This window comes from Triturus cristatus, chromosome 12 (assembly GCF_964204655.1).
Source record: "Triturus cristatus chromosome 12, aTriCri1.1, whole genome shotgun sequence".
NCBI classification, from domain to species: domain Eukaryota; kingdom Metazoa; phylum Chordata; class Amphibia; order Caudata; family Salamandridae; genus Triturus; species Triturus cristatus.
The window spans coordinates 306,806,395-306,819,118 of NC_140595.1; the positions used below are offsets into that span (position 1 = coordinate 306,806,395).

Genomic DNA, 12,724 nt, shown 5'->3' on the forward strand with positions numbered 1-12,724 from the left:
ACTTGGTTTCTTAACAGAATCTTGTCCAGGTAAAATCTAAAGTCCTGTAGTCAGGTAACCCACTTTATACCCATGGGAATGGGTTGGAAAGATTCTGTGGATCCTCCTAGGGGAGGGGCAGAACAGAGGGATGGCTACACCCATGTCCTTTGCCCAGTTTTGCACCAGAGCAGGAGGAAATGGCTCCCAGAACTGGTTGGAGCTGGACTATGCACAGGGACACCAAATGTACCCCCAGTGCAGACTTTCTGGCACGCTCAGAGTGCACCCACCCAGGCCCAATACACTAAACCCTGTCTGGGAGGTGGTCACACCTCCCTGTGACAGGATGCCTATTGTCATGCCTTCCTCTGCTCGGGCTTGGCTCAGCAGCAGGAGAGCAGAATTGTGTCTGTGGCTTACAGCATCCATTTTGTGCTGCCCAGGTCGAGAAAGCTGGTACCGGGTAGACCGGTTACCCACATATGTCCCTTTGGAAGGGTGGAATCAGACCTCCCACACCAGTTACTGGTGTGGAGGTATGATTCCAAGGTGTTTGACACCAAACACGATATGTTTCTAAGCAGCCGTTTTAAAGTTAGCATTTACCGCAAGGTTATAATGCTCTGAAACATATATGTCTGGCAGTATCACAGACAACCCTGGAGAATGGTCTCTGAAGGCTGCAGAAGAGCTCTGCTTATGCAGGGGCACCCTCTCATGTAAAACCCAGCACACTGCCTTCAGGATTGTTAAGGCCTGCCATTGGGGTGACTAATAGGTATTTAAGTGTAGTGATATAGATAGATATAGTGAACCTGTATCTTAAGTAAGTGATGCAAGCACCAGCTTACACAATCTGCTGTAGCAGGCTTGTCGTGTCAATTTGGATGGCCTCTCAGGGGTGGCACAATACATGCTTCAGCCCATGGGAGGCCTCTGGGGTACCTATGCCCTGGGTACATTGTGTACCATATACTTGGGACTGATAAGGGTACCCCAGAATCCAATCTGGAGTGTACCTAAAGTACATGCATATCAGTTTAAGGGAAAAAGCAGATAGACTGGGCTCCTGAATAGCAGGATCCCAGTCAGACTAGTCCAAAAACAGTGTGACATCATCAAGAAGTGGGGGTAACCATAAGAAGCAGATACTACTTTCCTACATTTACCACCAATCTAGTAATCAAGGCCCTAATATTTTGATTCTGGTGCAAACAACTGTTCAGGTTAAACCTGCAGAAATGTACTTGGGGAAACATTCTGGCAAATATTGAGACATGCAGAATCCAGTGCATAAAGAATTCTTCCACTTGTATTTACTTTTTTTCACAGAACATACTACCTCTGCCTAGACAGCTCCTGTTTTTCTGATTTTCTTTTGTAGGACATTAAAAACCCTGGGGGTTTCAGTGTTTACTGAACAGAGGTATTTATTTATTTATTTGAAAGGTTTTATATAGCGCTGGCTACACCCGGGGGTATCGGAGCGCTTCACATGTGCAAAAACAAGATTACAGGACAAAGAAAGGAATGTTCAATAGCAGATCATAAAAGCAAGTAAAATCAAACTGAAATGATGTCTCTTTTCTGTAGGCAATGGGGGCACAACAACCATGCGCACAGGTGAGCAATTCAAAGTCTTGTTTTAACAAATCATGCAGTCCTATATGAATGACGCTTCACTCTCCCAGGTCCCGCCACCAAAGACGCAGTCCTCAAAAATGAATTCTACAAATGGAAAGCAGCGTCCATGTATCCACTATGGTATCCAATCAATTATTGTTTTTCGAGAATTAAATCCATAGGCAAACTCATTTCATATGTGTTTTCCATTTATTAATTCAAAGGAAAATCATAGCTCCAAAATATAACGGTATCCAGTCGTCAGCCAAATATAACAATATCCAATCGTCAACCTACGCGTTTCGTCCTCACTTGGACGCCATCAGGGCTGAAAAAAAAGGATAAGTACACAAATCAATATAGATCCCTATGTATTTTTAGAAAATCAATAATTCAATCACATTCCCCAAAATCAAAAACATCATATCAATTTCATTGTTCAACAGCCCCTTCTAGTCTGCCTATTTACAATCTAATTTCCATATGTTATCCCCATCAAACTGAAATGAGCCGAGGGCAATATACATGAAAAGGCACTCCACGGATGTCTCCAAACATTGAAACAACAATAACAGATACGTTTACATAGGGAGTGACAGAAGGAGAAAAAAGGGTTCTGTGCTGGACTGCGGGTGAGGCATAATTAGATAAGAGTAGGCGTGGGGCACCAAGTAGGGGAAGAGAAGTGGGGAAGGGTATAAGTATAGGGGAGGCAGAGTGAGGGGTCAGATGCCAGATTAAGGACCCCAGTATTTGCTGAGAAGGTGCAATTTGAGTTCTTTTTTAAAGTCGATGTTGGGGGGCTTACAACGCAATTCCTTGGGGAGGGCATTCCAGATGGTTGGCGCGCTTCCTGAGAAGGAGCGAGATTGAGTGGTTTTCTTTTTTAATACAGGGGGGACGAGGAGCACACCTAAGCATTAGGTTAGAGTGTGTGACATCCCTGAACCCAAACCAAACTAAGGCAACCTGGTCTGGTTGTGTGCAAATTGATGCATGTTGATAACTTTCTCTTTGTGGGTGTGAAGTCGTGTGAAGTGGAGCAGGTATAAGGCACTGACCATTAACTAACACAGTTACCACATGATTTGCCGACCTCAGCCTTCTATTGAATTTATGGCAACAGTTCAATAGAATTGGATCTCAATTGATTGCAACTGCCTCTAGAAAAAATCCTTAAAGTTAAATGTACCATTGAGTGAAAAAGTTTGGAACTCCCATTAAAAAAGAATTGCCTTACCATCAGACCCTATCATTGCATTCTTTCAGTTACAAAAGGTGTGTGTACAAATGACAGAGGAAGTTCCCAGGCTCTGCCCTGGACATAACAATGCTCATGCAGGAATCGATACTGGTAGCAACAGAGGAAGGGCTTCCAGGAAGAGGAATACGCATACATGGAGATTTATTTATTTATATTATATATTATATATATTTTATTTATATTGCATGAACTATACCCAAAGATGTCAGAGTGCTTTACAATAGGCATTCAGAGTACATGAATTACATAAAAGATACAAACAGATAAACTCTAAATTCACATAAGAATGGTAGTAAGTACATAAGTCTACTACAGATACTAGTGGTTAGAGTTACAAATATACAAGTGGCAAATTCACTCAAGATTTCATTTTAAGGAAAGTTGAAGCAATTAGGTTTGGACAAATATACATTACATATTTACAGAGCATGATCTTCTCGCCATTGCTATAGTTCTTGTGTTGCTCGTTCAGCCATGCCATCAGGGTGCAGGTGCACTCACTGATGGCGTTCTTGGGCCTGGATGGATCCCAGAGCTGGTGCTGGCCGTAGGGGTAGAAGGCCGGGTGGTGGTGGGTGAAGGGGCGTGCGGTAGTCTGGAAGTAGATCTCGCGCTGCACGGGGGTGGGGAGAATCAAGCTAGTTTGTAGACATCTTGCCCCGTGATGTGCCCAACAGAGCAGTCAGGCCTCAGAAAGGGCCCCAGTCCTTCTCCGGTCTCGACCGCCTCAAGGGCTAGGGGTCAGCGCCCCCTTTCAAATGTTATAGAGGCGTATGTGCACTCACTGCGGCAAGCCCTCTGGGGAAGCTCCAGTGCCCAGCCGATGTCTTTGCCGCTCTCCGCCACTGGGTCCCTCCGCGCCGCAGCTTTAAAGACTCACTCCAGGTCTCGGGTCATACTGCAGGAGCCCCTGGGCCTTCGACTGCGGGAGAAGATTTCTTTTGGAGCTCTGTGCAACTCACAGGCCCACCACACATAGAGCAGTGTGGGCCCGTGCCGCCATCTTGCCTCCAGCCTCATCAAAGGATGGTGAAGAGGTAATGAGGAAATGGAGTGCAAACATCCGCCACATAGAAGGAAAATACGTACAGGCCTATTTTGTCAGCGACTGACCTCTGACATACATGCAGCAGGAGAGGGTCCGGTAGGGACGGGTTCTTTGGTCCCGTTCCTTTAAATTGGCACGAAGCCGCATGGAGCTCTAGAGACCTGCGGCCATTTTACTAGGCATCCAGGTGTCCAGATAACGAGATCAGACACTATCAAAGGAAATGGGCTCCATATTATCAGTAACATTATGACCAATATGTTGTTTGTATAGCCCTAGCATCTATTACAGATATCCATTCTCTGATGCAGGTGATTAGGAAGAAGAACCAAAAGCCAGTGCTTAATTTGTGCTGGTGGTTGCAGGTAGTGGTCACCAATTCTTATTTTTGGGGACTTTTGAGCAAGAGAGAGAGAAAGACAGGAATGGGAGAAAGATGAAGCAAAAGAAAGATAGAGAAACAGTTACAGAGAGAGGAAGTAAGGATGAAAAAGCACCCCCCCCCCCAATAGTGAAATAAAGAGACAGGAATTCCATGCAGGGTGGTGGAAGAAATAGCATGATGCGGAATCAAAATAAGACAGCCTTGGTATTTGGGAAACAGAGTAAGCAGCAGTCCCGTTGGTGAGCTCATAAGAAAAACGTTGTGCATGTGCACTGATTCTTTTTACAAGTTTAACAATACCCCAAACCACTAAAAAAGGTTAAAAATGCGTATTGCCTTATGTGAAAGGTGATCCACTAATGGCTGTAACGTACAGAGGAAATTAAGTAACTAAGAAATATTAGGGCGGTACGACTGGGGCAGTCGCACCCGGCACTGTCTTTGGTGGAGGGCGCTGTGTTTAAAAATACCTATTGGTGTCAGGCAACAATAAAAATGTCAAGATAACTCTGGTGATTAATGTTCCTATTGGTGACAGATCGGAATTTTATCTAGCGGCAGTTTTGACTCATCATAAAGTAGTGCGGGGGATTAATGTGCCTGCTGCAAAGAATGTGTACCATGGGGATCACAGAACTGAGTGTGAGTGAACTATAAATAGCACTATAAAAACATGAAATGTATGTCATAGAGAGGCTATGGAGAGATGAGGTGCACTGTTGGAGAGTGGTAGTGAAAGAATTCATGGAAAAGGAGCTCATTGATTGAGGTGCCAAAGTAGACTGTGGCACCGGGCACCACTAGCACGAAAGCCGGCCCTGATTAGTGACACGATTTTTCCAAAGGTTGTCCAGGAGTGCCGGAGCCATGCATGATTTTCAAAATAACCACTGACTGTGTCAATGCTCCTTATGCAGAATTATTGTGCATAAGTGCATCATTTGACGGTTTTAGGCCTCATGAAACAAAGCTGGGCACATCTGATGAAGGTGCAAAGTGCAATGTTTACACAAAAGACAAGAAGTAGTAGTTGTAATTACCAGCAGAGCAAACAGGTCATGTACTTCAGACAGGAGCTCAGAATGCCTAAAACACAAAAGGAACATTAAATACATATCACGGTAGACTAGGCAAATATCAGGGAACAAACAAAGATGTGTTCATGCAAGACAGAGCAAGGGAAGCACAGATGGTCACAGAAGTAGAAGCAGCTGGGAAAAGCTGCTCAGAACAATACGCAGATGTAGGGCTCAGACCATGATCTAAACGTGTAAATGTGAGCATGGGTGGCCCAGATAGTCTAGTGAGTCCTCTTCCATTTTTGCGAAATAGCCTTTCATGGGGGAGAAGAGAGACTACTTGATTCTCTCCCTGAATGGAGAGGGACTTCATGTGCTGTTTGACTTTTATGAATCTTAGGTATCACAACTGAAGAGGACCTCCAAACTCACTGAGGATGAGCCTGCTGTGAGCTCTCCACCTTTTTCTGCCAGATTTAATTCCCTAACTGGATGGCTCCAGGATCTACTAATCCGAAAGGTGTCTGGGGACGAGTTGGAAACTAAAAGGCTGTGGTGCTCCTCAACAGTGACCACCTGCACTTCTGCCTGGTGTGTATGTCTAACCTAGTGCAGTGCTGTCCAAGAAGAAGAGCTCTGTTGCCCACTTCTGAGTCACCGCCTGCTGCAGGCGAGCCACGGGGGTGTGTGGCATCTTCAGGGGCTTCCCTGAGTACTGTTACTCTGCCAAACTCCCTGATGGAGATCTGCCCGCCGAATTCTGATATTGGCATGGGTAGCTCGTTGTAGCCCACCACAAGTACTCCTGGTTTAAATGGTGCCAAGGAACAACGCTTGATTCCTTCCTTGAGACAAGTGTTTTTTTTTTTTCTATGGACAACATTCTAATTTCATTGATCTTGAAAAATGATACAGATTCCATACTTTGTGCTTCCTACAGGTCCACTGCAATTTTAAGAGTTGATGAAAAGATTTACTCCAAAACTTTGCACCTGCTTAGAATCAGTTTTACCAGTTCTTATCCATCTAGACCAGGCCGTCTTCGCGATATCATTTGCACTTTCTCTAGATGCCAAGAAAGCTATGGCCATGTTCAACTTTGTTCTTTTTTTCGTTAAGCAGATTTTGATAATAGGTCAGACACTGTCTACAGAACTTAGGGCTAGTAAGCTCCTGTCTTCGAGATTGATCTTTACATTCGGTACAAGCAAGGGTTGTCCAACGTCTTCTATGCTGTTCACCCTGGAGATAGAGCCATATGCGTTCTGATCCACAATAACTTACTGATGAACAGAATATGATTTGACAACATACAAGCCATGACTATGCTATACACAGATAACATAGTATGTTTACTCCATGATACTGGCTATATTTACTTTATGTAATAGTCTCAGTCTCAAGGTTGGACTAATACAATAGTGGCTATGCTTATCTCCCATAACTGCAAATCCTGAAACTACAAACAATACAAATCAGGAGGCAAAAGCACATCTCATACCCCAAATATGCCTTCATTGTCTTCCTGTGTGACAGAGGTTCAAGTTCAAGATGTCAAATATCATGCACAATATCAAAATCCTACAGAGTGTGTATGGAAAACTACACAAATATTAGATTCCCAGTCAAACTCATACCTCCTTTATTTGTAGTCTTGTGGATTGTCAGCAGGAAGACCATTCAAAGTTTTAGGGTTGGGAAAATTTGCAATCCCACAATTCCCCACTCAGCTTTTTCATTTGTTACTCTTCATGGAAGCATTTACTTCCTCTATACTCCACAAACCTCTGACTTTCTGAGCATCCGTAATGTTCACAATGGCCACTTCCAGGCCTGCCAACTTCTGCAAAAGTGTAACTGTGTGCGAGGAGGAGCGGGGTCTTGCAGGGTGAAGCTGAGTGCTGAGGCCCTTCTATTCACCTCAACACCGCCACACACACACACACAAAAATAATAATAAAGGTTCAAAGCCTGTCACTGATCACCTGTGGAGGTTTCACTGTCCCACCCCATAATTGACACGGTCTGTGCAGGGCCTCCAAACAGTAGCTGAAAACCCACTCTTTGAAGGGGTTTCCAGCTCCCCTCTTGTGCCACATCGTGATATTGGCTCCTCACCTGAAGACCGTGTGAAGGTAGATGAACTTGTGTGTCACACTGTGGTACCGTGTGAGTTGACAGGTATGCACTTCCCTGGCCCTCTTCTGGGAACGCTCATCTTCCTATCCCTTCTCATAGTCATGACTGATGACAATCATGCCATCTTGTGGATTTTCTATAGTTAAGTGTTCCACTAGTATCCATAAATATCAGCAGATACTGATTCTGTGAATCAAGATCTATCATGTTCATGTGCAGATGGTATTTAACTCATAACATCTACTTACAATTCCAAACAATGTATGGGCATGTGGCAATAATAACAGGAAGAATTGTGATACCCAGGTAAAGGTAATTTATTGTGCAGTGTGTCCTCCTTTTGCAGCTGCATCTTCTACAGCTCACTATGAGGACTGGATTAACAGTGTGGTCTATTATTAGCTGGGTAGTAAAAGGGCAGCTGCCTACAATTGGTGGATATCCTGTTCACCCTTCTCTCAGTTCCCCTGCTCTTTAACTTCAGGGAATATTTGTTTTTTTAATGCCAGAACCACAGCTGGATCTGCAGTCAGAAACACCCTCACAGCTGCTGGTCCTCTGGCTGGTAAGCCAACCCTATTTAGGGCACACACTTCCAACACCAAGTCCAGTGCCATCTTCACGCATGGGCACGCCGGGCAGTTGCCTGGGAGCCCCACGAGGATAGGGGTCCCATGCAGACCATAATTTAACACTAATTTTCCATTAAACATTTTTATTCCTGGGAGTGGTTGTGTTGACAGGGTCCAGTGCACTGCTTTGCCCGGGGGCCTATAATGTTGCCAAGATGGCCTTGGCCATGTCCTGTGCATTTTTGCCCGTGTGGGACCACTATGTGCAGCAGGAAAAAACTAGCAATATCTTCCAAATGCTGGGAGAAAAGAGGACATCAGGGATATTGATTTTACATTTTCCCAAAATAAATAACAAATTTTGGGATTTATCTTTGGAAAATAAAAAGAAATGCTGATCAGCCTCTCGGCCATCATGGAATCTCCTACCAGCCGGCTTTGCTTGATCTTTCTGAAACTGCTCCTGCTTTGGTGGTGAAGCACCTTCAGGGAGGAAGGGGCCACTGCACCAGTGGCAAACCCTAAACCTGCTGAGCTGGCTCAGGGGAAATCCTGTCTCTGATATCCCTCTATGAAAACTTAGGTATGGCCCTTAACCTTAGAGAGATGCTCACGATGCAATGATGAATTGAAAAAGTAAAACAGTAAAACGATTAATTAATAAAAGCCATGACATAAAATTTGCTAGATTAATATAAAAAAAATGCTTGTGAAAAATGTAATAAGGAAACCCCGATTTAAATAGCCTTACATTTCTTACATTAAAATATAAAGGTATCTAAACATTAACCAAGGAATGGAAATTAATGCAAATCTGAGGAAAGGGCAGAAAATTTACAGATTTCGGGGCCAATGTTAGACTGAACCAGAAGTGCAGATGGTTGGGTTGGGTTGGGGTTGGGAGTTTGCTGTAATGAACAGAGTTAGAAATTTTTATGAAATCCAATTTTTTTTAGCTGTGGGCATCCTAAAACCTTCAGCGCAGAAGTTTTCATGAAGTCAGCAGGATGTATTTAGAGTATGATCTGCAAGAGATGGCGGGAAATCTATTTTCCCTCATTAGAAGTGTCTGTTTTGGTGCTGGCTCACTGGAGGGTGCGAATCTACGACTTAAGTTGGTAGTCCCTCATCAAATTAAAGCATTTTAGACTTGTCTCCCCATAATGGGGAATAACTGCCTCAAACTTGTAATACTAGAACCTTTTCCTTGTAGTTTTTCGGATTCCGGGGAGAAAACCGTTAACATTTTTGAACCCCTCAGAGCAGGTGGAAAGCGTCAGCTGGACTAGTGGTGAGTTTAGAAAGATAGAATGTTTGGGTGGAAGAGTGTAGGGGCAGGTATGAGCCAGGGTGTGCAGTTGTTTGCAGTGCCTGCAGCCTGGAAAAGGGTTCAGTGTCACCAGGCCCAGAATTACTAGATCAGGAGTTTGCAGATTTGATCATTCCTGGTCTGGACAGACTGGACCAGGAAATGAACCATTCCTGAGCCATTCGAGAACCACCAAATAATCCTCCATCATACTGCTGCTTCTATTCCAGAAACCCCCAAAGGGCTGAGGCACGGGAAGAGAGCCCCCCTAGTTTTCAATCGGAAGAATGGGAGGTAATTGGGAATATGGGAGGCTCCCAAAATATCATGAACTCTGTGGCGGACCTCTTATTCAACTCCATAAAGCAGCATGCATGGAAATCTGGCAGCACATGAGAATGTGCAATGTAGTAGGTGTGCAAACCCATAGAGCCAAGATGTGCTGCAAGCACTGGAAAGACCTTTGGTGCAGGGCATTCCTGAAGGCACAGGATATGCTGGGGCTAAACTCTCAGCTCTATACGCAGTACCCCAGGTTCTACCCACTGCACAGGAGGGTCCTATAAGTAGCTCGGTCTACTCTCCACGCTCAGCTGGCAGCCCATAGGCCAGTGGCATAGCTAGGCCTTTTGCCGGCTGTAACAGTGGGGGTCCTTGTGAACAAATCCTGCGTTTGCCGGCCCCGGCCCCCTTGCTACGCCACTGCTATGGGCAGTAGCAAGGAAGTAAGTCCTACCACATAAAAAATATTATTATAGCTGCGGATTGACAGTTTTGTAGTCTCATGTCTTGAGGGGTAATGTGCCTTTTATATGTCAGTGTTATCTGTATAATTTGTTGCCCACTAAAATGTGTAGCTGAATTAATGTAATTGATGTAAAAGTTAGTTAATCATAAAAAAAAAAAAAATTGTTATTTGTTTTATTATAGTATAATATATTACACACAGGAACTTGTTATTGAAAAATCATTTGAACTTTTTCTAAAATGTCCTGGCCACTAATCTCATATGGCTCTATTTATTACAAATTGGCAACTTACTTTATTAAATTCACTTAATACATTTGTTTGGTGACTGGAGGTGAGTCCTGTGTAACAAGATGAGTATTCGTAGCTTTTTCCCTGGTGCCTGGGGACTTGCAAGCTGTGGGAGATCCCAAGAAGGTTGCTGCTGGTGGCCATGAGGTGTTTTTAGAGAGAGCATTCTGGGTGAAACCAACAATCACTTCTACCTTTCAGCAGGGGCGGCAGTATAGATAATAGCTTGGAGGAGAATGGGGGGGTTGCATACCGCCCTCCAAGAATGGAGGGAATGGCATCATCCTCAGGCTCCTGGTCCCCAAAGGAGTGCAAGAGAATGGTAATGTAAATTGTAAGTTGGACATGAAAGACTGGCCAAGACCAGACAAGTTGTACCTCAGCTTTTAGCAACAAAATACACTTTAGTACAGACAATTGGAACTTTAGATTAGTAGACAATAGCATCAGTTTCCTATGATGTGCACATACCCTATTGCCATGGATGCTTACCGAATGGATGAACCTTTGATGTCAGCGGCTGAATGAGTGTCATGAAAGAAGGTGGTGGTCACTCTTACCTTGATGCAGCAGCTTAGGAAAAAAGTAAAGATAAACTTCAGAATTGTGACAATGAACTGAGAACTGTGGCAGGAGATACAAAGTGTATCAATACTGAAAAGTGAAACTGAGATGTGTGTTACCCTAACTTCACATGGAGAAATGGACATACATTTGTTAGAAATGACAAAGTAGGGATAAAAGCTACAGTCTGGGATAAATATTAGTACATGTATTATGTTCATAGAGTTATCTGACTGACGGACGGTAGAGGGTTGATTTGCTGCTTGAAGGATGTCTTCTGGTGTCAGCCGAGGAGTGGACATAGGCTCAGGTGCGGCTGGCACAGGTAAGAGCGATGAGGCCAGGTGGGGGAAGTCTACAGACGGATCGGTAAAACTAAATACAAAAAATAATAAAACAACTTACCTTGTGCTTGCCGGCAAGCGCAAGGTAAGTGGTTTTCTTTAGTTTTTTATTTAATTTTACCTATCCCCTCATCTGTCAACTTCCTCCCCCACAGCCCGCCCCATCGCTCTTTCCTGTGCCAGCCGTGCATGAATAGTTTGGATACCAGTGTGCTATTGTATCACTGAAGCTGTAAATAGAAACATATGTATGGTATAAAAATATACCAACACAAATAGTGTGAGAATATGCTAACATCGTAATTTTACATAGTAAATAAACATTCACAGCGTCATTTCATGTGTGGCATCTACTTGGATAAATGTGTCTTTTTTTATAGGCAGGCATTGACAGGAAAGAGAGTGTTAGTTACTGCAACAATGTACATAACACTCAACGACTGACTGCAGTGGTGAATAAAGTCGGTGACTATAAGCATATAAACATACTTTACAATAAATAACCAAATGGAAGAATGAATTTTGCGAGAGATGGACTCAGACATATGTTCAAATAATAGACATGCTGAATGTGGAGTCCTTATTGTCTTATTGAAATATAATATTAATATCCTTACACCCATGCAGAGAGAAAATTGTTTAAACAAATCACAATTAAGCAGGCTGTAGACTGACCAGTCCACATGCTGGAGCACTAGTTAGAGCAGAAGAGGAGGTGATGGCAGGTGGCAGAGGGACTGACAACACTGGACCTACAAAGTAAATGATGACATGGTGTGGATGAGCATATGTGAGGCCTAATCAATCACAATAAAAGTGTATGTTGAATACATTGTGTTAACATATACGAAGAAGATACAATAATGGCTGTGTTGAGATATAACAAACAAAGGTATATAATTGTCAGTAGTTTGATTCTGATATTGATAGCAGAGTTGCATATCTTTGTCTATGGTAGGGATGCATTTAGACACACAGCCTGGTTGTTGCCCTCCCTCAATATACGCTACTCAAGCTCCAGTTGTTGCTACAAATGTGCCTGATTTAAGGACTGTTTAAAAGAAAGATATAGGGGCCGATTCCGATTCCGGTCGGAAGGGCTCCGAACGACGTTCGGAGCCCTTCAGCCCGCATCGGAATGTGCCAGCCGGATTCCTTTCCGACCGAGCAATTCCGATGGGCTCGGTTGGAAAGGAATCCGACTCGGATTTCCGGATGGCTGACGACAGGCTCAGAGAGCTCGTCTGCCGTCCGGAAATCCTTCAGTACTACCCCGGCCGCCTCTTTACGACCGAGGGAGTACGATGGCAGTTTCTCACTGCCTTTTTGTGCTGGTCTTTCCGACACGAAGCGGACGTCGGAAACTGTCTTTGTGGGCCCCCATGGGTACGAGGCCGCCGAATGGTGGCCTGGGGGCACCTATGGTGCCCCTGTGTA

The 12,724-nt window shown here is 44.0% G+C and overlaps 1 long non-coding RNA gene across 1 annotated transcript in view; it reads right to left on the reverse strand.

Moving 5' to 3' along the window:
- Window positions 1-1,587: 1,587 nt before the first annotated feature.
- Window positions 1,588-12,724, reverse strand: part of LOC146775939 (uncharacterized) — a 31,462-nt gene continuing 20,325 nt past the window's right edge. Inside the window, exons 2-4 of the long non-coding RNA XR_014972218.1 lie at window positions 10,872-10,952; window positions 5,343-5,388; window positions 1,588-1,933 (exon numbers count right to left, since the gene is read on the reverse strand). This is a non-coding gene — a long non-coding RNA (uncharacterized LOC146775939). The remainder of the gene's footprint in view (window positions 1,934-5,342; window positions 5,389-10,871; window positions 10,953-12,724) is intronic.